This window comes from Oncorhynchus tshawytscha, linkage group LG33 (genome assembly GCF_018296145.1).
Source record: "Oncorhynchus tshawytscha isolate Ot180627B linkage group LG33, Otsh_v2.0, whole genome shotgun sequence".
NCBI lineage: Eukaryota > Metazoa > Chordata > Actinopteri > Salmoniformes > Salmonidae > Oncorhynchus > Oncorhynchus tshawytscha.
Window position 1 is genome coordinate 4,272,136 of NC_056461.1, and position 14,451 is coordinate 4,286,586.

General features: G+C 43.4%; 1 protein-coding gene across 1 annotated transcript in view; it reads left to right on the top strand.

The window, feature by feature from the left end:
* Positions 1-224: 224 nt before the first annotated feature.
* The window catches only part of LOC112230777 (zinc finger MIZ domain-containing protein 2-like), a 35,383-nt gene continuing 21,156 nt past the window's right edge, over positions 225-14,451 (top strand). The window contains 1 exon segment of the mRNA XM_042310986.1: positions 225-725. The gene's annotated coding sequence lies outside the window, so the exon portion shown is untranslated.

Here is a 14,451-nt window from a genome sequence, read left to right on the forward strand (position 1 = left end):
TTCAAAAAGACCATTAGTATTTAGCTCTATAAAAAGCATAAAAAGCATTACCATTAGATTATTCTCAAATAGGTATAATATACGATAGGCCTAAACAAAACGTAATCGCCAGTGGGAATCTGATTAACGATCGTTACAGAACCGAAGTCACCGTGGAGGCAGGGGTGACGTCTCTATCGATGACTCCTGTAATGATCAGCTACTCTGGTCTAGGGGCGAGAAGTCAGCCGGGAGCGAGCCTTGTGGAGGGTGTGTGAAAAATGCCTTTCTCCCGTCAGAGAAACCAGACTCGTGATCTCTTGAATTTATTATAGCTGGTTGGCCATTGTGCAATAGTCAGGGAGGTATGCAATCCAGTTTCTAGGCGAACACGGCCACTCAGAGCAAGGACTAACAACACAGCGATTCGTCTCAGTTTTGTGCATGGTTACATTCCGAGTAGTGACGATCGGTTCTAGGCGGATCAAGTAGTGAGTGATACGAATCTTTTTTTGAGTTGCATTGGAATACGCTGCCAGCTACGGTTTTGAAAGGGAAACGATTCGCCACAATTGCAGACATGGGCGCTACAACTTGAAGATAGACTAGGCAAACTGTTGCGGATACAAGGAAAAATAACGAACATAGCCTAATTTTCTTGGTACCCACCGACATTTTATTGGAGCTATCTAGCAGCTGAAGAATACGGAATCAAATACACAATTCTAACCACGGTAGAGTCAAAGGTAAGCCTCCCAGCATAAAACCAGATGGCTAGGCTAGCATTGTTGAATAGGCTAATTTAGCCACTAGCTTAAGCTATTTGCTAATATATCCCAGCCTAAATATGCAGTCAAAAGGTTGTATAATGTTAGAGCAGTGTGAATTTCGGTTGGTTTTTACAAGCGCTCAGTACACGTTACACATCTAACTATAAATTGTTTAGTAATGCCTTGTTACCTAACGTTACCTACCGTTCATTATGCAAGTTGAGCAACACAAGTTAGGAAAAAGTCGGTGGTTTATTCGCTAAGTTTATATTAAAAGTATGAATTTCAGCACCCCACGGAAGGACCGCTGTTGTACAGGACAAAAGATAGGTCCAGGTAAGCGTAATAAAAATGTCATTTTTCAAAAGTATCGACTGAATGGTGACCCAATGTTGCTGCAAATAAATCTTGCGACCAATTATCAAAACTCAACTCCGCCTCGATATGAGAACAGAGTTGATCGTTCCTCGGCGAACACGGCATACGTTACTTTAGCCTAATTTATCGCATGGGGAAATACATGACAGGAAGATAGAGGCTGGTTGTAGGCCTAAACAAACCGTGTTGCAACACCTCTGGGCAGCCTCCAGATAAAGGAATTGCAAGGTGAAACAAAATGTCTTCCATTGTTACTTCAAGCCGAGCAGCACGTTTAACATGGTGGCTACAATGTAGCACTGACTGCTTTGGAATTCTCTGACATCTGTAACGTTAAGCGATGTACGCTTTCAGTAGAAACACGTCTGTGCATTAACCACGTTGTATCTGTGCAAAGTGTAACCACAGTAGGCGAGGTCGATGTTTTTCAGCTGTGTGTGGATTAGGTTGAATGTTTTCGTATTAGGCTACAACAAATAAACTGTCAGTGTGTATCTTGTGATCCATCTCTTGTCATGATGAGATCTGAGATGCTAAGTAGGCTAGCGCCAAAAAGCTTCACCCATCATGAGAATAGTAGTAATTTAGCTCCTTTAAAAAATTGTTTTTAACGCAGTCAAATAATATTATTAGTGAGGAATTTGTATATGTAAATGGTGGTGTTTGCACACTTATACCCAGACCTACAAGTATAACGATACACCAATAACAACACTCGGGGAAATGGTTTAACATCAGTTGTATCCTGTGGACCAGGGGATCTTCCTACTCGTAGGACCAAACTAGACTAAGAGTTGAAAACAGACTGAATTGGAGTGAGTCAGACAAGACAACCATCTGAATGACCGGTCAGCACCATCCCAGGGACCAGTGCTGGTTCAGAGACTGAGGGGTTGAGGGATGCTGCTCCAAGTGATTTGGGGTCCAGCTGCAGCTAGGTGAGGCGGCTGGCTATCAGAGGTTAAAGGTGAGACTAGGTGACAACAGATGGCATAGGTGCCTATCAGCTGACCTGCTAGATGGAGTTCAACCCGGAGGTGGATGAGATTAGGCATATTCCATATACACACATTCTGTACAGGGCTTTGTGGAATATCAGATCTTTACAATGCCTGCATAAGTGTTGAACTCAGGAACCACGTCAATATGATACAATGATTTTGTAATCTGTAGGCCTGTGCTGAATTGCACTGTATACTGTATACCTTTCTGCTCAATGCTAGACTTGGACTGAAATAAGTGCATGCTCATGGGTGCTGACACTGTTTATATTTAGGTGCAGAAACTCCAGAATATCTATGAGATAATATTATTTAACCAAAAATGGGCAAGTGCCTTTCAGACCTTAAAACCTTTTGTGACTAGGGGGCAGTATTTTCATTTTTGGAAAAATAATGTTCCCGTAGTAAACAGGATATTTTGTCAGGACAAGATGCTAGAATATGCATATAATTGACAGCTTAGGATAGAAAACACTCTAAAGTTTCCAAAACTGTAAAAATATTGTCTGTGAGTATAACAGAACTGATGTTGCAGGTGAAATCCTGAGAAAAATCCAATCCGGAAGTGCCTCATATTTTGAAAGCGCTGCGTTCCAATGCATCCCTATTGAGCTATGAATGGCCTATCAACCAGATTACTCTTTCTCGTATTCCCGAAGGTGTCTACAGCATTGTGACGTAGTTTTACGCATTTATGTTGAAGAATACCCATAAGCGGCTACATTGCGCAAGTGGTCACCCGATGGCTCCCAGAGTGACTCTCGCCTAAAATACAGAGGTAGCCATTATTCCAATCGGTCCTACTGAAAAACGAATTGTCCGGGTGGATATATTATCGAATAGATATTTGAAAAACACCTTGAGGATTGATTATAAACAACGTTTGCCATGTTTCTGTTGATATTATGGAGCTAATTTGGAATATTTTTCGGTGTTTTCGTGACTGCAATTTCCGGGCGATTTCTCAGCCAAACGGAGCTATTTCGCCTACAAAAATAATATTTTTGGAAAAAGGAACATTTTCTATCTAACTGGGAGTCTCGTGAGTGAAAACATCCGAAGCTCATCAAAGCTAAACAATTTAATTTGATTGCTTTTCTAATTTCTGTGACCAAGTTACCTGCTGCTAGCTGGACAAAATGCTATGCTAGGCTATCGATAAACTTACACAAATGCTTGTCTAGCTTTGGCTGTAAAGCATATTTTGAAAATCTGAGATGACAGGGTGATTAACAAAAGGCTAAGCTGTGTCTCAATATATTTAATTTGTGATTTTCATGAATAGGAATATTTTCTAAGAATATTTATGTCTGTTGCGTTATGCTAATTAGTGTCAGTCGATGATTACGCTCCCGCATGCGGGATGGGGAGTCACTAGAGGTTAAACAGTTTAAAATCACATTACATAATTTCACAAATAGTTTCATCTTTACTCATTCATTTTATACAATAATTAGATGCAAATCTCAATGGAGACTCTTGTATAAACAGAGTTATGGTAATGTGGCTGTGTTGTCTCATGCGGTCACAAACATTAGACAAAATGGACCGGTCATAGCTGGATTCTCCACCGACCGTTTACACATTCTCCAAAACATGGATATTGTTCAGTTTTCAAGTTTTGTGAGGTAGAAGTTCCTTTGTTCTACTGTGAACCCTCTCTCTGTACTGCATGGCCCGGGGGGAAGAGGGTCTCCTCCATGAATTTACGACCTGAGATAACAGAGCCTGGGTGTAGGGGGAAGAGAGAGGTGGCGAGAGAGAGAGTTGGTGCTTGCTACATCCAAAGAGGGCCACGTCATGTCAGTAGCATAGGCCTAACTGTCACAAAGTTACCATGATGAGATGATGGGTCTACATGTATTGTGAACTGCGCTCCATACTGAGATGGGCTGTCTGTCCCCACCCTGAGCTTTGATGATTCATCACTTAGAGAGAAGGCAGAAGAAAAGCTACATTTAAACATTGCTTACAATAACAGTTCCCTTCCATTTGACCTCGTGCTGTTCACATAATTTATTCGAATTGACCGATTTCTCAGTTATTTATCCTGGGAAGGGAGTGGTTTTGGGTGGTAAATCTCGCTAACCAGGTTCCTGACATTGTGTCTATCAGTGTTCTGAGGTCATTTCTGATTGCCCTTCCACCGGCTGCATACCCTTAGATACGTAATGACATTAAGATACCCAATTTAAATTCTCCCGACGAGTGAATGAATTGTGTATTGAGGACTTACTGCTGCTAGTAGCTCTACTCACACTGAGTGACAGACAGGATATTATAAATATTCAAACCTGTGTGTGTGTGTGTGCGGCTCGGTCAGTGAGTCAGAAATGTGGGTGGGACTCCGTCTCTGACACGTAGCTGTTCTGTCTCCATGCAAAACCCCCCCAGAAAGAGTGACACAGCTGATGGAGGTGCACACGTTGTCTATGTAAGAGGGAAAACAAGAGGCAGTGGTTGGACAGTCAGGTGGTGTTTTGGTCTGGGAGAGATGGTAGTGTGAGGAGAGGGGGAAGGAGAGTGAACAGAGTGTTCTGTTCATCACAGTGCTGGAACAATCTGAGCTACTATTCCCTCACAAGCGCACACTGACACAAGGTTGACGGGGGGGCAATTCCATGGTAACGGAATTGCTCTGAGACTCCGATTCTTTTTACTTAAAATGTGTGCCAAACAAACATTGATTTAAAAGTTTATCAAACATACAACTCTATGCAGAAGTACACTTAACAATTTTAAAATTGAAAACGTTAAACATTTGCTGGAATTTTGGTCAAATACATTTAGTCTCCACGTAAAAAAGTAACACCTTTTAATAATTCGTAGCAGATATTTAACGGTTAGGTTTCAATGATGTCTGCAGAAAGAATGGGGTGTCGGCTATGACATGACACATTGACTCTCTCTCGATCTCTCTTCATTATTGAACTCATTATGGAATTTCATGATGGGTCCCTGATCTGTACCACATACAAATACATAATTATTAACATGAATAATTCTCTTCATGGTAATGTATCCTAAATATATACACAAGGTAGAAATATGCAATATCTTCCTTAGTATATTTGGGTGTTATACTACAAACTGGCTATTTTAATGAGCTCTGCCCCCAAACAAGACCCAATTTGGTTGGTCCAGACCAAATCTGAACCAATTGTAGATTATTTGGTCACTAGGCTGTTGGTTGACCGAGAATTTCTTTAGTCAGAGCAGTTGCAAACACTTTTTTTTTTTTTATGCCATGTCTTGATTCACACCTGTCTCAGTGAGCTAATCCATTGTGGAGGCCGAAGGGATGGCACACCAGTATCACCAGTAGTACATTTACCGTGAATTCCCACTTGTAATCTACAATGTTTGTTTGATTACCATAATTTCTGTTAATGCATTGAATCTGGGGCACAACATTGGTTTTTGAAGTGGGGGGGGGGCATTATTTTTTATATCAAATCAAATCAAATTTATTTGTCACATACACATGGTTAGCAGATGTTAATGCGAGTGTAGCGAAATGCTTGTGCTTCTAGTTCCGACAATGCAGTAATAACCAACAAGTAATCTAACTAACAATTCCAAAACTACTGTCTTATACACAGTGTAAGGGGATAAAGAATATGTACATAAGGATATATGAATGAGTGATGGTACAGAGCAGCATAGGCAAGATACAGTAGATGGTATCGAGTACAGTATATACATATGAGATGAGTATGTAAACAAAGTGGCATAGTTAAAGTGGCTAGTGATACATGTATTACATAAAGATGCAGTAGATGATATAAAGTACAGTATATACGTATGCATATGAGATGAATAATGTAGGGTAAGTAACATTATATAGGGTAGCATTGTTTAAAGTGGCTAGTGATATATTTACATAATTTCCCATCAATTCCCATTATTAAAGTGGCTGGAGTTGAGTCAGTGTCATTGTCAGTGTGTTGGCAGCAGCCACTCAATGTTAGTGGTGGCTGTTTAACAGTCTGATGGCCTTGAGATAGAAGCTGTTTTTCAGTCTCTCGGTCCCAGCTTTGATGCACCTGTACTGACCTCGCCTTCTGGATGATAGCGGGGTGAACAGGCAGTGGCTCGGGTGGTTGATGTCCTTGATGATCTTTATGGCCTTCCTGTAACATCGGGTGGTGTAGGTGTCCTGGATGGCAGGTAGTTTGCCCCCGGTGATGCGTTGTGCAGACCTCACTACCCTCTGGAGAGCCTTACGGTTGAGGGCGGAGCAGTTGCCGTACCAGGCGGTGATACAGCCCGCCAGGATGCTCTCGATTGTGCATCTGTAGAAGTTTGTGAGTGCTTTTGGTGACGAGCCGAATTTCTTCAGCCTCCTGAGGTTGAAGATGCGCTGCTGCGCCTTCTTCACGATGCTGTCTGTGTGAGTGGACCAATTCAGTTTGTCTGTGATGTGTATGCCGAGGAACTTAAAACTTGCTACCCTCTCCACTACTGTTCCATCGATGTGGATAGGGGGGTGTTCCCTCTGCTGTTTCCTGAAGTCCACAATCATCTCCTTAGTTTTGTTGACGTTGAGTGTGAGGTTATTTTCCTGACACCACACTCCGAGGGCCCTCACCTCCTCCCTGTAGGCCGTCTCGTCGTTGTTGGTAATCAAGCCTACCACTGTTGTGTCGTCCGCAAACTTGATGATTGAGTTGGAGGCGTGCGTGGCCACGCAGTCGTGGGTGAACAGGGAGTACAGGAGAGGGCTCAGAACGCACCCTTGTGGGGCCCCAGTGTTGAGGATCAGCGGGGGGGAGATGTTGTTGCCTACCCTCACCACCTGGGGGCGGCCCGTCAGGAAGTCCAGTACCCAGTTGCACAGGGCGGGGTCGAGACCCAGGGTCTCGAGCTTGATGACGAGCTTGGAGGGTACTATGGTGTTGAATGCCGAGCTGTAGTCGATGAACAGCATTCTCACATAGGTATTCCTCTTGTCCAGATGGGTTAGGGCAGTGTGCAGTGTGGTTGAGATTGCATCGTCTGTGGACCTATTTGGGCGGTAAGCAAATTGGAGTGGGTCTAGGGTGTCAGGTAGGGTGGAGGTGATATGGTCCTTGACTAGTCTCTCAAAGCACTTCATGATGACGGATGTGAGTGCTACGGGGCGGTAGTCGTTTAGCTCAGTTACCTTAGCTTTCTTGGGAACAGGAACAATGGTGGCCCTCTTGAAGCATGTGGGAACAGCAGACTGGTATAGGGATTGATTGAATATGTCCGTAAACACACCGGCCAGCTGGTCTGCGCATGCTCTGAGGGCGCGGCTGGGGATGCCGTCTGGGCCTGCAGCCTTGCGAGGGTTAACGCGTTTAAATGTCTTACTCACCTCGGCTGCAGTGAAGGAGAGACCGCATGTTTTCATTGCAGGCTGTGTCAGTGGCACTGTATTGTCCTCAAAGCGGGCAAAAAAGTTATTTAGTCTGCCTGGGAGCAAGACATCCTGGTCTGTGACTGGGCTGGATTTCTTCCTGTAGTCCGTGATTGACTGTAGACCCTGCCACATGCCTCTTGTGTCTGAGCCGTTGAATTGAGATTCTACTTTGTCTCTGTACTGACGCTTAGCTTGTTTAATAGCCTTGCGGAGGGAATAGCTGCACTGTTTGTATTCAGTCATGTCACCAGACACCTTGCCCTGATTAAAAGCAGTGGTTCGCGCTTTCAGTTTCACACGAATGCTGCCATCAATCCACGGTTTCTGGTTAGGGAATGTTTTAATCGTTGCTATGGGAACGACATCTTCAACGCACGTTCTAATGAACTCGCACACCGAATCAGCGTATTCGTCAATGTTGTTGTCTGACGCAATACGAAACATCTCCCAGTCCACGTGATGGAAGCAGTCTTGGAGTGTGGAGTCAGCTTGGTCAGACCAGCGTTGGACAGACCTCAGCGTGGGAGCCTCTTGTTTTAGTTTCTGTCTGTAGGCAGGGATCAGCAAAATGGAGTCGTGGTCAGCTTTTCCGAAAGGGGGGCGGGGCAGGGCCTTATATGCGTCGCGGAAGTTAGAGTAACAATGATCCAAGGTCTTTCCACCCCTGGTTGCGCAATCGATATGCTGATAAAATTTAGGGAGTCTTGTTTTCAGATTAGCCTTGTTAAAATCCCCAGCTACAATGAATGCAGCCTCCGGATAAATCGTTTCCAGTTTGCAGAGAGTTAAATAAAGTTCGTTCAGAGCCATCGATGTGTCTGCTTGGGGGGGGATATATACGGCTGTGATTATAATCGAAGAGAATTCTCTTGGTAGATAATGCAGTCTACATTTGATTGTGAGGAATTCTAAATCAGGTGAACAGAAGGATTTGAGTTCCTGTATGTTTCTTTCATCACACCATGTCACGTTAGTCATAAGGCATACGCCCCCGCCCCTCTTCTTACCAGAAAGATGTTTGTCTCTGTCGGCGCAATGCGTGGAGAAACCCGTTGGCTGCACCACCTCGGATAGCGTCGTTCCAGTGAGCCATGTTTCCGTGAAACAAAGAACGTTACAGTCTCTGATGTCCCTCTGGAATGCTACCCTTGCTCGGATTTCATCAACCTTGTTGTCAAGAGACTGGACATTGGCAAGAAGAATGCTAGGGAGTGGTGCACGGTGTGCCCGTCTCCGGAGTCTGACCAGAAGACCGCCTCGTTTCCCTCTTTTCGGAGTCGTCTTTTTGGGTCGCTGCATGGAATCCACTCCGTTGTCCTGTTTGTAAGGCAGAACACAGGATCTGCGTCGCGAAAAACATATTCTTGGTCGTACTGATGGTGAGTTGACGCTGATCTTATATTCAGTAGTTCTTCTCGACTGTATGTAATGAAACCTAAGATGACCTGGGGTACTAATGTAAGAAATAACATGTAAAAAAACAAAAAACTGCATAGTTTCCTAGGAACGCGAAGCGAGGCGGCCATCTCTGTCGGCGCCGGATGTCAATAAGTACAAAAGTGTGTATATTTTATTTATTAGGGATGCACAATAAATCGGTGAACATATCGGAAACGGCCGACATTAGCTAAAAATGCCAACATCGGTAGCGGCCCGATATTAAAAACTGATGTCAAAGCTACAGTGCATACTTATATAACGTAGGTACATGATGTACACGTGCAACACATCATTCCTAGCCTAGCCCATGATGTTTGCTGTGTGGATCGAGCAGGCAACAAGTTGAGCAGTCACTTCAAAGAGTAAGAACATTTCAGCGAGACAACTCAAAGGCGAAGTCCACCAAGATAATGGGATTTATTGCCCTTGACAATCAACCGTACTCTGTCGTGGGTGACGTTGTCTTTCGCCGACTGGTCGAGCACCGGTATACACTACCCCGTGCACTATTTTTTAGATGTTGCCCTACCGGAGTTACACAGTAATAGCGTCACTGCTATTAGCTTCACGACATATATGGAACGCTGTTTGGGTCTTTGCGTGTCAAAATTGTAGCACTGTCAAAGCTGTACAAAAATGTCTGCAAACAACCAAACCCAGGCCACGAACGATGTGTTTACAATACCGCATTCGTAATAAAGCATTAGTTGTTCGACCGCAACTTCTGGGGTAGCTAGCTTTAGCTTGGTACCTAGATAGCACCAGTACAGCCAGCCTGAAAACAATGACCAGTAGAAACTGCAGTCATTTTCAATATTCTTAGCAATGATTTAGGAATCCTTGTGAGTAAGTATTAGCTAGGTTTCTACTTGTTGTTAGCCTATTGAAATTGAACAGCTAGCCAGCTACTTAACCCCGTTGCCCAAAGCTAATGTTATAAGCAGCCAGCTTGCTTCTTCTGGCTAGTGAGGCTCGACCGGACCGGGTTATGTATTGTGTTGTGTTGCTAGCCACTATAAGGATTAGACACAACAGTGGAATTTGCGGTTTGCCTTCAAAATAAAAGTATGTCATTGACAATGACGCAAATTAATACAAATAGTAGAATTATGCCATACTTTTATTTTGAAGGCTAACCGCAAAGTCCACTATTGTAGCTAATACTTGTGGCAAGCTTTACATAGATGGGTCCGACCACCATTAATCATCTAAGAACTATCTTATAAATTAGGGTTATTTTAAATGACACCAAGCTATGTAGTTAGCTAGGTAACTATAGCTACTGAAACAGATTATGTTGTTTTGCTGTTTATGGGGAAGAACATTGTTTGCACCCATCAGCTAGCTTTTTTTATGACCAGCACTGTAGATGCGCGAGACAACTTTACCAGCATCATAGCATACGTATGGATGAATCGTTGTGACATATGAGTTACTGTGTAATAACTACGTTAAAAAAATGTAAGAATCGCATTAAACTATTTTGATTTATTATAGATCCCCATTAGCTGCTGCCTACATTCACAGATTTCACAACACTGCCCTCAGGCCCCTACTCCACCACCAACACATATCCACAGTACTAAATGTGTGTGTGCGCATGTCTGTGCCAATGTTTGTGTTGCTTCACAGTCCCTGCTATTCCATAAGGTGTGGGTTTTTTTCTGTTTTTTAAAAATCTAATTTTACTGCTTGTGTCAGTTGCTTAATCTGGAATAGAGTTCCATGTAGTCATGGCTCTAGTACTGTGTGCCTCCCATAGTCTGTTCTGGACTTGGGGACTGTGAAGAGACCTCTTGTGGCATGTCTTGTGGGGTATGCATGGGTGTCCGAGCCTTGTGCCAGTAGTTTAGCCAGACCGCTCGGTGCATTCAACATGTCAATACCTCTCATAAAAGTAGTGATGAAATCAATCTCTCTTCCACTTTCAGCCAGGAGAAATGTACATGCATATTATTAATATTAGCTCTCTGTGTACGTCAGCTGTGCTGCCGTTCTGAGCCAGTTGCAATTTTCCTAAGTCCTTTTTTGTGGCACCTGACCACACGACTGAACAGTAGTCAAGGTGCGACAACTAGGGCCTGTAGGACCTGCCTTGTTGATAGTGTTGTTAAGAAGGCAGAGCATTGCTTTATTATAGACAGACTTCTCCCCAACTTCGCTACTATAGCATCAATATGTTTTGACCATGACAGTTTACAATCTAGTGTTACTCCAAGCAGTTTAGTAATTTCAACTTGCTCAATTTCCACATTATTTATTACAATATTTAGTTGAGGTTTAGGGTTTAGTGAGTGTATTGTTACAAATACATTGCTTTTAGTTTTAGAAATGTTTATGGCTGACTTGTTCCTTGCCACCCACTAACTGCAGCTCTTTGAGTGTTGCAGTCTTTTCAGTCACTGTAGTAGCTGACGTGTATTGTGTTGAGTCAGCCGCATACATAGACACTCTGACTTTACTCAGTCGCATGTCGTTAGTAAAAAGCAAGGGGTCTAACAGCTACCCTGGGGAATTCCTGATTCTAACTGGATTATATTTGATAGACTTCCATTAAATAACACCCTCTGTTATGTTTTTTATCCATTATTTTACCAGGTAAGTTGACTGAGAACACATTCTCATTTGCAGTAACAACCTGGGGAATAGTTACAGGGGAGAGGAGGGGGATGAATGAGCCAATTGTAAACTGGGGATTATTAGGTGACTGTGACAGTTTGAGGGCCAGATTGGAAATTTAGTCAGGACACTGGGGTTTCCACCCCTACGATACGTGCCATGGGCTCTTTAATGACCTCAGAGAGTCAAGACACCTGTTTAACGTCCCATCCGAAAGACAGCACCCTACACAGGGCAGTGTCCTCAATCGCTGCCCTGGGGCATTGGGATATATATATATTATTTTTGACCAGAGGAAAGAGTGCCTCCTACTGGCCCACCAACACCACTTCCAGCAGCATCTGGTCTCCCATCCCAGAACTGACCAGGACCAACCCTGCTTAGCTTCAGAAGCAAGCCAGCAGTGGTATGCAGGGTGGTATGCTGCTGGTTAGACATGTAACTCTTTATCCACAGGGGGTGTAAAGCCATAACACAAGTTTTTCCAGCAGCAGACTATGATCAATAATGTCAAAGCCACACTGAAGTCTAACAGTATGTTTTACTGGTATTATGTGACTTGCAGTCATATTCGGGTCCCGATTGGTCAAGAAACTTATTTGACATGTCACATTGTGTTATTTAATGTGTTTCTTTTTTGACATACAAAGACCCAAAGGCGTTCCAAAGAAATCCTGGTTAAGAATGAAACGACTGAACAAATGAACAACGAAACAGCAGCGCAAGTTAGTGAAAGCAATAGGTTTTGATTATGTTTTACTGGTAGTGTGTGTTCATAATTTGTTCATAAGTCGGTTATGAACAAATTCTTATTTACAATGAAGTCCCCGACAACGCTGGGCCAATTGTGCGCCGCCCTATAGGACTCCCAATCACGTCCGGATGTGATACAGCCTGGATTTGAACCAGGGACTGTAATGACACCTTCCACTGAGATGCAGTGCCTTAGACCGCTGCGCCCGTGTGTGTGCGTTAACTATTCAATTGTACTTGAATGCTTAAAAGGCAGAAAAAATGTTCAATATCGGTTATCGGTAGCGTTTGTTGTTTTGGAAAATATTGGGTATCATTATAAATGTTGATGAACATTTAAGTGTTATGGAACTTTAGATACATGGAACTTTAGATACACTTCTCCTTGACGTAACCGCTGTGTCAGATTTAAAAAAAACTTTACTGAAAAAGCATAATCTGAGTATGGCGCTCAGAGCCCAAACCAGCCAAAAGAAATATCCGCCATGTTGCGCAGTCAACATTAGTCAAAAATAGCATCATAAATATTCACTTACCTTTGATCTTCATCAGAATGCACTCCCAGGAATCGCAGTTCCACAAATGTTTGTTTTGTTTCGATTATGTCCATCATTTATGTCCAAATAGCTTCTTTTGTTAGGGCGTTTTGTAAACAAATCCAAACGCGCGTTCAGGTCCGACGAAAAGTTCAAAAAGTTATATTACAGGTCGAAGAAACTTGTCAAACTAAGAATAGAATCAATCTTTAGGATGTTTTCATCATGAATGTTCAATAATGTTCCAACCGGAGAATTCCATTGTCTGTAGAAAAGCAATGGAACGAGAGCTACCTCTCATAACGCGCGTGACTGAGAACGAGGTTGCTGCCAGACCCCTTAGTCAAACAGCTCTCATCCGGCCCCCCTTCACTGTCGAAGCCTGAAACGTTCTAAAGACGGTTGACATCTAGTGAAAGCCTAAGGAAGTGGAAAATAACCCATATCCCACAGTGAATTCGATAGGGGCTGAGTTAAAAAAACGACATACCTCAGATTTCCCACTTCCTGTTAGCTTCTGGGCCTGAGTAGCAGGCAGTTTACTCTGGGCACGCTATTCATCCAAGCTACTCAATACTGCCCCCCAGCCATAAGAAGTTAAACACTGTTTCCCATGCTTGTTCAATTAACCATAAACAATTAATGAACATGCACCTGTGGAACGGTCATTAAGACACGAAAAGCTTACAGATGGTAGGCAATTAAGGTCAATTTTGAAAACTTAGGACACTAGATGGCTTTCTACTGACACTTTGTCTCACCAGGGGTGATGGTCGGATTCGTGTTTATCGTTGAAGGAATTAGCGTTACACCGAGGCCTGTACTCTGGAGCGGGATCGATTTGGTGTTGGAGGGTCCGTCATGGTCTGGGTCGGTGTGTCACAGCATCATCGGACTGAGCTTGTTGTCATTGCAGGCAATTTCAACGCTGTGCGTTACAGGGAAGACATCCTCCTCCCTCATGTGGTACCCTTCCTGCAGGCTCATTCTGACATGACTTTCCAGCATGACAATGCCACCAGCCACACTGCTCGTTCTGTGCATGATTTCTTGCAAGACAGAAATGTCAGTGTTCTGCCATGGCCAGCGAAAAGCCCGGATCTCAATCCCATTGAGCACGTCTGGGACCTGTTGGATCGGAGGGTGAAGGCTAGGGCCATTCCCCCCCAGAAATGTCCGGGAACTTGCAGGTGCCTTGGTGAAAGAGTGGGGTAACATCTCACAGCAAGAACTGGCAAATCTGGTGCAGTCCATGAGGAGGAGATTCACTGCAGTACTTAATGTAACTTAATGCACCAGATACTTTTGATGTTGACCCCCCCCCCCTTGTTCCAGGACACATTATTCCATTTCTGTTAGTCACATGTCTGTGGAACTTGTTCAGTTTGTCTCCGTTGTTGACTCTTATGTTCATACAAATATTTACACACATTAAATTTGCTGAAAATAAATGCAGTTGACAGTGAGGACATTTTCTTTGCTGAGTTCATTGGAGTGATCCAAATAGCTCACATAACCGTGGTTACCTATGTAACCTTCAATATCCCTATACCAACCCTACCTTGTCACAACAACTGATTGGCTCAAAC